Genomic DNA, 11,113 nt, shown 5'->3' with positions numbered 1-11,113 from the left:
AACAGAATTACAAAGCAAAACACGTTTAAACGAACACGGTCAAAAACTGTATTGCTCCAGCCATCAAAGCCTTTACCTTCTCTCTAGCCTCGTGGAGCTTGAACTGTAAAATGGCTGGATACCATGTGACAAGCTCAAGGACTGTACCATTGTAGCAAGAATAAAGGGGGTATCTCAGACTATACTACTGGAACAAGAAAATAGGGGGTTTCTCAATACAATAAGTCAGTCAGGTAAATTAACTATATTATACTATTTAACCAATATTTTAAAGTATTTTTTTTCTTAAACTTTCATGACTCTTACATTCCGGCCCCTAATTGACTAGGCACATGAAGCATATCAATTACTCAGACATTCTTAAGAGTCATAAACTAATGAGTTCAACATATTTACAATATAAATGTCCACTTTTTTTGTTCCGGAACCTTTCACGCTGCTTCTTGTAGCAGGCAGAGCTTTGTGATCGGTCTTTCCAGGGTACTGGTCTTGGTTTGCAAACAAACGCGACGAACAACGCCTCTGGAATCTGGCATGGTCTTAATTATTTTTCCCATCAACCAAGAATTTCTAGGGGCTGAATCATCCACGATTAAGACGATGTCTCCGACAATGAAATTCCTCTTTATTTTGGACCATTTTTGACGCTCCTGTAGCAGAGGTAAGTATTCTCTTGTCCATCTGGTCCAGAAAAGGTCTGACATATACTGAACTTGCCTCCACTTCCGACGGGCATACAGATCTTCCTTTTTGAAGACTCCCGGGGGCATGACTGGCTGTGTTTTCAACAACAACAGGTGTTTCGGAGTCAGGGCATCGAGGTCATTGGGATCATCTGATGTCTTAGTTATCGGTCGGCCATTAATGATGGCTTCAACCTCACACAGAACGGTTTGAAGTCCCTTGTCGTCAAGCACTTGCAGCTTCAGTACAGAACTGAGTAGTTTTCTTACGGTGCGTATCTGTCTTTCCCAGACACCTCCATGGTGGGATGCAGCCGGTGGATTGAAGATCCACTTAATTCCTGTTTGCATCATGGCTTCCTGTATTTTAAGCTGATTCCAACCTTCAATAGCTTCCCGTAGTTCTCTCTCCGCTCCAACAAAATTAGTGCCATTATCAGAACGCATAATGGACACCTGTCCTCTTCTACAGACAAAGCGCCGCAGGGCGTTAATACAGGAATCAGTGTCAAGCGTGTGTGCCACCTCAATATGAACTGCTCTGATGGTCAAACAAGTGAAAAGCACACCATATCTCTTGACAAGGCTCCGTCCTCGCTTTACCTCGAAAGGCCCGAAATAGTCCACCCCTATGTTTGTAAATGGGGGCTTGTCTGGTAACAAACGGTCTTCAGGCAGGTCTGCCATTTTCTGCTCCCCAGCTCTAGCGTGTAACCGTCTGCAAACAATGCATTCAGAGAGTATTTTTCTTATTACAGAATTAGCTCCTGGAATCCAGTATCTTTGTCTTAGCTTCGCAAGCACGTGATTCCTCCCACTGTGTCCAATACTCTGGTGTATATGCTGAAGAATGAGAGTAGCAACCCGGAGGTCCTTAGAAAGGATAGCAGGATGCTTGGCCTCCTCTGGCATAGCAGATTTGTTTAGTCGCCCTCCCACCCTCAGTACTCCATCTTGCAGTGTAGGGTCCAGCTTGTAGATATGGCTACCTTTCTTGATTGGAGTATTTCGCTGTAAAGCTTCGATTTCTTCTGGATATCTTTGTCTTTGGCTGAAGCAAACTATCTCCATCTCAACCTTGGCCAAATCCTCCACGGTCAATGAATTCTTACCCAATGTGGTCTTGTGCTGGTGCATATATTGCTGTAGAAGCATTCTCTGCTTATCAGGGTTACTTTCAGACTGATGGATAGTGGCTCGGTACTCTTTTCTCTTACCGCTTGTGGTAAACCACTGTAGTTCACTGTTGTTGTTGTTGTTGTTGTCGTTCACTCTTGTTTCACTGTTGTGCCTGACTATGCCTCAGCTGACTCCGCCCCTGGGCTACCGAGTATAAGAGCGGCCGCATGGCAGCTCCTGGCATTCGGTCGTCCACTAGAGGCATAGTCCTGATCTGTCTGAAGTGCAATTCAGTAGTTAATAAAAGCCTGTTGTTCTGAACTCTGCCCAGCCTTTTATTAGAATTGATAGCGCATCACTGCTCAGGTGTAGCAGCAACTCTTTCAACCTTAGAAACCATGCAACTGCTTTCCTCAACTGGTGCCATCCTGAGAAATGGTTAACAAGCGTGTTCACTGTGTCAAAGTTCTCTTTCATAGTTATGAGATTCACTGTGACTGATCTTTTGACTTCGACGTCGTCTTCAGCAATCTGACTTGGCATATCTGGTCTTTCTGGCCATGATCTCTCTGTTTCCAGCAGATAACTTGGGCCTTGTATCCAAGTTTCACTCCTCATGAAGTTTTCAGCCTTCAATCCCCGTGAGGCTTGATCTGCTGGGTCTAATGAGGTGTTTACATACCTCCATTGAGATGGTTGTGTAGCTTCTCTAATGGATGAGATTCTGTTTGCTACGAAGGTCTTGAAGCGTATCTTCTCATTCTCTATATACTTCAGCACCGTCGTGCTATCCGTCCAGAAGACAGATTATTCTAATGGGAGCTGTAACTCTTTCCGCATCACCTGGTCAACTTTAACTGCAACAACCGCTGCCGTCAACTCCAGTCTCGGGATGGTGACCTGCTTCAGCGGAGCCACCCTGGATTTCCCCATGAGGAAGGCACAATGTTTCTGGCCCTGTTGATTTGTCAGCAAGAGGTAAGTAGCCGTGCCATAGCCGTCCTCACTGGCGTCCGAGAAATGATGTAGTTGAGCCATCTTTGTAACTCCAAAACTCACAGGCTTGATGCATCTACTGACGTTGAAGCTAGAAAGTTGTTGCAAATCTGTCAACCATCTGAGCCATCTCTGAGCTTGACCTTCTGGGATATCTTCATCCCATCCTCTCTTGTCTCTACACAGCTCTCGTAGGATCAGCTTCACCGGCAGAATGAGTGGTGCCAGGAATCCAAGAGGGTCGTAGATGGAACTGACCATGGAGAGAATCCCTCGTCTTGTGGATGGTCTTTCGTTCACCATTATTCTGAAGTTGAACGTGTCTGACTCAATGCACCATTATACACCAAGAGCTCTCTCAATAGGAAGGATATCGTGGCTCAGGTCCAGATCTTTGACTTCAGTGGCTCTTTCCTTTTCTGGGATAGAAGCTAGAACTGCTCTGCTGTTGCTTATCCACTTAGTCAGATGGAATCCTCCATTCGAACACAGAGTCCTAAGGTCTCTTGACAGTGCAATGGCATCGTCTTCTGTTGACACGGACTTCAGACAGTCATCGACATAAAAGTTTCTGAAGATTGTCTCCACAGCCTCTGATGGTGCTTTGCCTTTGCCATCTTCTGCAGTTTTTCTGAGAGCGTAGCTTGCACAGCTGGGAGATGATGTGGCTCCGAACAAGTGTACAGCCATTCTACATTCCACCATAGCTTGACTAACGTCACCATCTGGCCACCAAAGGAAATGCAGAAGATCAGCATCTTCATCAGGGACTCTGACTTGGTAGAACATTGATTCTGTGGCTGCCATCATGGCAACGAGCTCTTGTCTAAACCTAGTCAAGACGCCAATGAGGGTATTAGTAAGATCAGGACCTTGAAGCAGCTGGTCATTCAGTGAAGTTCCTCTGAATGAGGCGGCGCAGTCAAACACTACACGGATCTTTTTCTTCTTTGGGTGATACACACGGTGATGAGGAATGTACCAGACCCTTCCATCGTCTCTGTTCAACTGTTCCTCGGGCACTTTTACAGCATAGCCTTTCGCTATGATGTTTCTCATGAAGCCTTTGTAGTCTTCGTGAAAGTCGGGGTTCTTGTTCAGCTTTCTCTTCAGAATGATGGCGCGCTGGTCTGCTATGCAGCGATTGTTCGGCATCTTCGCGGTCTGTCTTCTCAGTGGCAAACCAATGTGATAGTGGCCATCAATGAACTGTGTAGACCTTGTCATCAAATCCATGAACTGATGGTCTTCTTGTGACATCTCTGTCTTTTCCTCACAGCTGCGTTCTGAAAAGTCTGCGTTGAACTGCTGTATCAACAGCTCTTCGATGCTTGCGATAGAGATACAATTAACTGTTACATTTTGTCGCTGCTCCTTGTTTGACTTGTTGCCATCATCTCTCCTTACCGGTCCATTGACTACCCATCCAAGGGCTGTCCTGACTGCGTAGGGTCCGTCATCCTTGCTGTTTATCACCTGCCATGGCTCCATAGTTTTGTAGGCATTGGTTCCAATTAATAGGCCAATTTCTGCTTCAATGTATGGGAGACGCACCTTTCCCAGGTAAGGCCATCTCTCCACATCCTTCTGCAGGGCTAAGTTTCCTATTTTAACAGGAATCTCCCTCTGTGTGAAAACATTAGGCAGGTCTATGAAGTCCTTCTCTTCAAGTCCACACACTTCTAAGTCTGACAGGGTATAACTTTGCATTGACTTCTCATGACCCATGGTGCGTAATAGGATTTCTGTTCTTCTGCCTCTAACGTTCAGCTGTCGCATGAGTGATTCTGTGCAGAACGTTGCTGAACTACCTGGATCCATGAAGGCGTAAGTCTCCACAAACTTCTCACTCCTCTTAGACTTGGGCCGAGAAATTGGGTTCTGGTCTTGCCAGGGCTGTAGCGCCAGAAAGTTTGCGCCAGCGGTAATGCGGCAGCGCGCGACGAAAATTCGGGTGCGCCGGGCCCAGACGGCGGCGGGCGCTAAAACCCTCCTTTAGCGCCTCAAAACGGGCGTGAACTTGGGTTTCCCGGCGCTAATCCCCCGCTGCGGCACCCGATGCGGTGCAGCAGGCGGGGGAACTGCAGGCCTCCTCCTCCTGTTAAGGAGGAGCTGCCTGCAGCCGACAACTGTCCGGCGGATTGACCCGACATCTGAGCCCGGCACCTCGGGGAAGTGCCGGGCTCGCATCAGACACTGATCAGGGCCGCGGGGGGGGAATGCAGGAGTCCGGGAAGGGAGGTGCGGGCAGGCGGCCGCCGGGAACGCGGCCGGCCGCCGCTCCACCTTTATGCGCCGGCGCACACTGGGGGAAGACTCTGTTGCCAGAGTCTTAGTTGCGCCTGCCACGGGCGAGGCGGGCGCAACTGAATTTCGGCTTGGGGCCGGGTTACCACGGCAACCGGGACGCTGCGCACACCGATGACGTCATCGGTGCCGGCGCAGCGCTACCGGTGCAACGCCGATTTAGGGCCCCAGGGAATTTCTCAACTGGCCATAACTCCGGCGCTAGGCCCTCTAGCGCCTCAAATGCGGCGCTAAGCCTACCGAATTTCTAGGCCCTGATCTTTACAGGTACGATGGCAAGAATACAATCAATGTCACCGGCCCCAGTGAATCCACAAGTCTCTGGTTCTAGCGACACCAGAGCACTTGAAACAACCTTCTCGTCGGTATTGTTTTCTTCACTCTTATTAGAGACTTGTTCTTCTTTATGGATATGCAGCAGTCTGGGATGTTTCCGAGTGCACTCTCTGCATGTTGTTCTTTGTTTACAGTTTCTACTCAGGTGCCCCTGAGAGAGACATCCAAAACATAGGCCATTGTACTTGAGGAATTCGATTCTGTCCTTATGTGGCTGTGCTTTGATGTCACTGCAGAAATCCAATGTATGATTCTTCTGGCAGAATAAACATGGCTTCTGAAAGGCATTAGCAGGCGTCACTGTGCTGCTCTTTTTGGGAGATGAGTTCTGAGACCTTTCTTCCCCAGCCTGAGTGACGATAGTTGCAAAGCTGCTTCCCCTGGAACCACCTTTCCTGAGAGTCTTTGATTCAGCAGGCTTGGCTTTCACTCTTCCATCAGTAGTCGGGCTGACATCCTGGATGTTTCCAAACAATGGGTCCCTAGCAATTTTAGCCTGTTTGTCTATGAAATTCACTAAGTCTGCAAACCTGGCTCTACTTTTCCGTCTCTCCATTATCTCAAAGGCTGTTCTTCTCCATTGTTCTCTCATCCTGTAAGGAAGCTTAGAGATGATGATTCTCATAGTCGTAGGATTGTCCATCTCTTCCATGAATTCAACATCCTCCATGGTGTTGTGACATCCTATGAGAAAAAGAACATATGTGTTCAATGCCTCCCCGTCCTCCGATCTGATCTGTGGCCACTTGGTAGCCTTTTCAATATATGCAGTGGCTATCTTCAGCTCGTTACCATAGTGCTCCTGCAGCAACTTCCTGGCTTCTATGTATCCCCGGTCCAGCCTCATGTGTTCACAGCTTCTGACCAGGTCTTGTGGTTTACCACTGGTGTACTGTCCCAGGTAGTATAACTTATCACTGCTGCTCTCTGTTTTGGAGTCAATGGCTTGTTCGAAGGATCTGATGAAGGGCTTATACTTGAGTGGGTCGCCTTGGAACACTGGTATGTCTCTTTGAGGGAGTCGAAACGGATTCTGTTGTTTTACAAGCATCTCTGTAATTTCGTTCTGACGTTGCATCACTCGGTATAGGCTTCTCCCTGTGTCTTCAGGCCTCTGGTGGTCATCAGCAGGGTCTAGTCTAGACCGTTTGACGTCTGGGGTAGCATCACGTGCTCCTGTTAGTGGAGAGGCCTCTCTTCCATGCTGTAATGCCAGGAGATGGCCTTCAGACTCTCTTTTAACTCTTGAAGGTGCCCTGGATCCAACTCTGTGTGACAACATTGACTGGCAGTATTCGTTCATGCCATCCTGTGAGCCTTCATAATCTTCATACACACTCAACCTGGCATCTGAGACCGCAATAGCTGTTTTTATCTCCAGCTGTTCTTTCTTTGCCTGCACTTGGGCCTGTTGGGTCTGCAGTTGGGCCTGTTCGGCCTGCAGTTGGGCCTCTTGGGCCTGCAGTTGGGCCTGCAGTTGGGCCTCTTCCCGTTCAAGAGCTTGCTTCTCCACTAAAGATGCTGCGCGCGCCATCAACGCTGCCCGTTCAACCTCCTCTCTCATGCGTCGCGACGAGCGTGTGGTAGAAGCGACTTACCTGTGTCCAGAAACAGAGCTACCTTCTTTTTGATTTTTGCTCAGTCTGGCTGAAGTCTCTGAAATGCTATCATCTGGTCCGACTTCATCGTCATCTTTATCTTTCTCTGCTGTATCAGCATCTTGACGAATCTTTAACATCCACTGTTCTGTGGCCTTGACATAGTCCTTAATGCTGGATGATTTAAGATCAAACCAGTTGTGCTGATCAGCGTTTCCCTCTTCTTCAGACAGAAGTGCTAATACATCTTCATTGAGTACATTAAATTCTTCATGCAACTTGGAGAAATCATAATGCATTATGTCTTCAACTTTCTTAATATTAGCATTATCTTCCATGAGACAATCAATTATCTTCATTTTTCCAGTTATCTGAGCTAATTTAGCCCTCCTTGCACCTATTCTTCTATGTAACTTCTCTTCCATTGCCTTCGGGGTGAGCTTTATTTCCCTCTTTTGGCCAGCAATCCTTCTGGCTGGGGGAAGCTCCTCACAGCTCCGTAAGGCCTCGGCCATTTACCCGCAGCTCTTATTTAGCTTCTCAATAGAATGAACAAGGCAAGTAACAGTCACTGTACCTTCGCTTTCTTATATTGTCGTCTGGCTCCGTGACCATTCATGTATACGTTCGCCGACAATTCCGTCCTTTCCTTCTTAGGGAGCTAGTTTTTGACTAATGTAGTGGTGCTTCGTAATTTCCAAACATGCAGCCACTGAGCTTTGAGGCTTTTAACAACGAGTAGACGCGTGTCGAAATAAAACGTTCCAAACGTAACTTTGTCGTTAAACTGTTTACTGTAACACCTTACAAACAGAATTACAAAGCAAAACACGTTTAAACGAACACGGTCAAAAACTGTATTGCTCCAGCCCTCAAAAGCCTTTACCTTCTCTCTAGCCTCGTGGAGCTTGAGCTGTAAAATGGCTGGATACCATGTGACAATCTTAAGGACTGTACCATTGTAGCAAGAATAAAGGGGGTATCTCAGACTATACTACTGGAACAAGAAAATAGGGGGTTTCTCAATACAATAAGTCAGTCAGGTAAATTAACTGTATTATACTATTTAACCAATATTTTAAAGTATTTTTTTTTCTTAAACTTTCATGACTCTTACATGCTGAATAACACAAGGGCAAGGGCAGTAGTTCGTCAGGTCCTTGGGTTCGCTCCCCGTTTAGAGTTGGCCAGCTCCCTTAAGACTCCACTCAGACCTCACCGTCCTCGGCCTCTTGCATTGTTCCACAGAAGCTCAGCGTAAGCTCGAGGAACAGCACCTCATCTTTCGATTAGGCACTCTACAGCCCTCTGGACTCAACATAGAGTTCAACAATTTCAGTTCAATATATATAATATGTGATGTAATAAAACTCACTCCGCACTTGGTTTGAGCATAAAGCAAGGCTTTAATCAACTTGTTTCAGAACATGGAGGTCTAGTTGTCCTTCACTAGTTCCTTGTCTTACAAAATGTCCCTGGAAAGCTGGGGCCGACGCCCGAGTATTTATACTCCTTGGATGGCGCCACCAGCTGGCCATCCAGCGTTATTTCATGAGTAGTTTCTCGATGAATGATGAGATTTATAACAATATATATATATTTTCTCTTTTTTTTTAATCCACACTTTCGTCTGGGCTTGTTTCTTCCCTCCCACACGGCAGCTGTCCTTCATACTGCCCGGGCCATTCACACTTTATCCAGAGCCATCCTTTGATCCTTCAATATCTCTTAATGTCTCTTAATGTCTCTCAATCTCTCCTGCTTTCTATCCTATCTCTGACCTTCCCTTCTGTTCTTTCATCCCCTCCCCCTTTTCCCAGCCCCCACTTGCTCTAAAATCTATCCCCTTTCCTGCTTTTTTCCAGTTCTGACGAAGGGTCTTTGACCTGAAACGTTAACTCAGTTTCTCTCTCCACGGATGTTGCCTGGCCTGCTGAGTTTTTCCAGCATTTTCTGTTGTTATTTCGGATTTCCAGCATCAGCAGTACTTTGCTACCCCTTAAGATGTTGTTTCCTGGCTCCCAGCTTCGCCTTTGATTTGAAGACGTGATCTTTGTAGCTGAGGGTACGAGCTAATGTTACGCCATGGTATATTGGCTTAGAGTTGTGTGCCAGTCTTCTCCCATACCACCAGACATTACGTTCTCGGTTTGCATCTCTGTTCTTAAGATGAAAAGCACTGATCTGTGTCTTTTCAGGGTTGGCCCGCAGGTGATTGGTGGCAGAGTAGTTGGGGGCCATAGAAGGCGCGGTTCACCTGCGAATCCTTCTACAATGCTACACCCAACTTTCCTGATCAATCTGTCCTGCTATCTTTATTTACCACTTCAGTTACCAAGCCCCCATGTAACTGCTTGTCGTGTCACATGTCAACGCTCAACATGTCCAATCAACAACATCACCTTGTATTTATATAGCGCCTTTAACATAGTAAAACGTCCCAAGGCGCTGCACAGGAATATTTTAAGACAAAATAATCTGACACCGAGCCACATAAGGATAAATTAGGGCAGGTAACCAAAAGCTGGGTCAAAGAGGTAGGTTTTAAAGAGCGTTCTAAAGGAGGAAAGAGAGGTAGAGAGGCAGAGAGGTTTAGGCAGGGAATTCCAGAGCTTAGGGCCGAGGCAACAGAAGGCACGACCACTGATGGTTAAGTGATTATAATCAAAGATGCTCAAGAGGGCAGAATTAGAGGAGCGCAGGTATCTCGGGGGGTTGTGGGGCTGGAGGAGATTACAGAGATAGGAAGGGGCGAGGCCACAGAGGGATTTGAAAACAAGGATGAAAATTTTGAAATCGAGGCATTGCTTAACCGGGAGCCAAAGTAGGTCAGCGAGCACAGGGGTGATGGGTGAACGGGACTTGGTGCGGGTTAGGACACGGGCAGCCGAGTTTCGGATGAGCTCAAGTTAACAATACTGAGCTGAAGACTGGAGAACCTTGGGCTGCAAAGGAGGCGACTGAGAGATGATTATGTAGAAGTATTTAAGAAAGTTAAGGGAATGGAACTAGTAAATCTGGAATAATGGCCCAGAAATTCGGGTCTCCACGGGTGAGTACGCACAGGGTACTCACGTGTAGGCCCAACGAAAGTGCTGGTTTCGTGCATGCACTGCGCAAGCGCAGGAAACCGGCACTTCCGTTCCCCTGAAAGAAGGGGTTGAGAGGTGGAACGCGTGCGCCGGAGAGGCAGCGCGTGCGCATCGAACTTACGTTTTTGTTTGCAGGTTTCTCCGGGAGGGTAAGTCTCCAACAGTTACACTTTTAAAACGCAGTCGCAAGGCCTGCTTTTAACAAGGTAAGTGGTGAATTAAAAAAATTTTCCACAGGTTTATTATTTTTAAATACTTTAAAGAAAGGGAAGTTTATTTTTAGCCCCGTTAGAAAATGTAATTAATTTTTTCAAAAATTTACATTATTGTTTAAAATAGTTATTTCATGTAATTTATATTTTAAAAATGTGATTAAAAAAAAAATTATTTGAAGATTCAGTGATGTTTTGGGGCTTATAGTATTTATAGGTTTGCCAGCTCTTCCTGTCAAACTTATGAATGAAGCATTCCCTGCGACCATTGGCTCTCCATGGCCCACGTGATCCCAGGGGACGCTTCGAACTAACTGCGCCCCTGGGATACGCAAGCACTGCGCGCCGGCAGTTGGAGCGGGCCCAGGATCGGAATCCCACGCGGGCCCACAGCTCAACGGCTGGCGCACTAGGTAAGTGCAGGTCGGGGGCTTACACCCGCGGGAAGCCTCCGACCCGAATTTCTGGGCCATTATGTTAAATTAAGCTGAGAAAGTAGGACACGGGGTCAGAGGTAATGGGTAAATTTGGAATGTTCTAAGGAAATTCTTATTCACACACAGAGATTGATCAACATATTGAATGATTTTCCAATAGAGCAGTGGAAGCAAAAACCCTGGAATCATTTAAGGGTTTTTCGGGATAGATGAATTAAGATGGGTCAATTGGCCTTCCTCATCTTATGCCAAGACCATTTTTGAGTTGTTAGGTTTTTTTGGGGGGTGGGGGTGGGTGGTTGAGCTTGTGTCAGCTGTCTTGAAGCTTTTGCT

The sequence above is a fragment of the Somniosus microcephalus genome, chromosome 2, assembly GCF_052327205.1.
Source record: "Somniosus microcephalus isolate GS21.2 chromosome 2, FLI_Smic_1.0, whole genome shotgun sequence".
In the NCBI taxonomy this organism is placed as follows: Eukaryota; Metazoa; Chordata; class Chondrichthyes; order Squaliformes; family Somniosidae; genus Somniosus; species Somniosus microcephalus.
Note: the sequence above shows the minus strand (reverse complement) of the source record.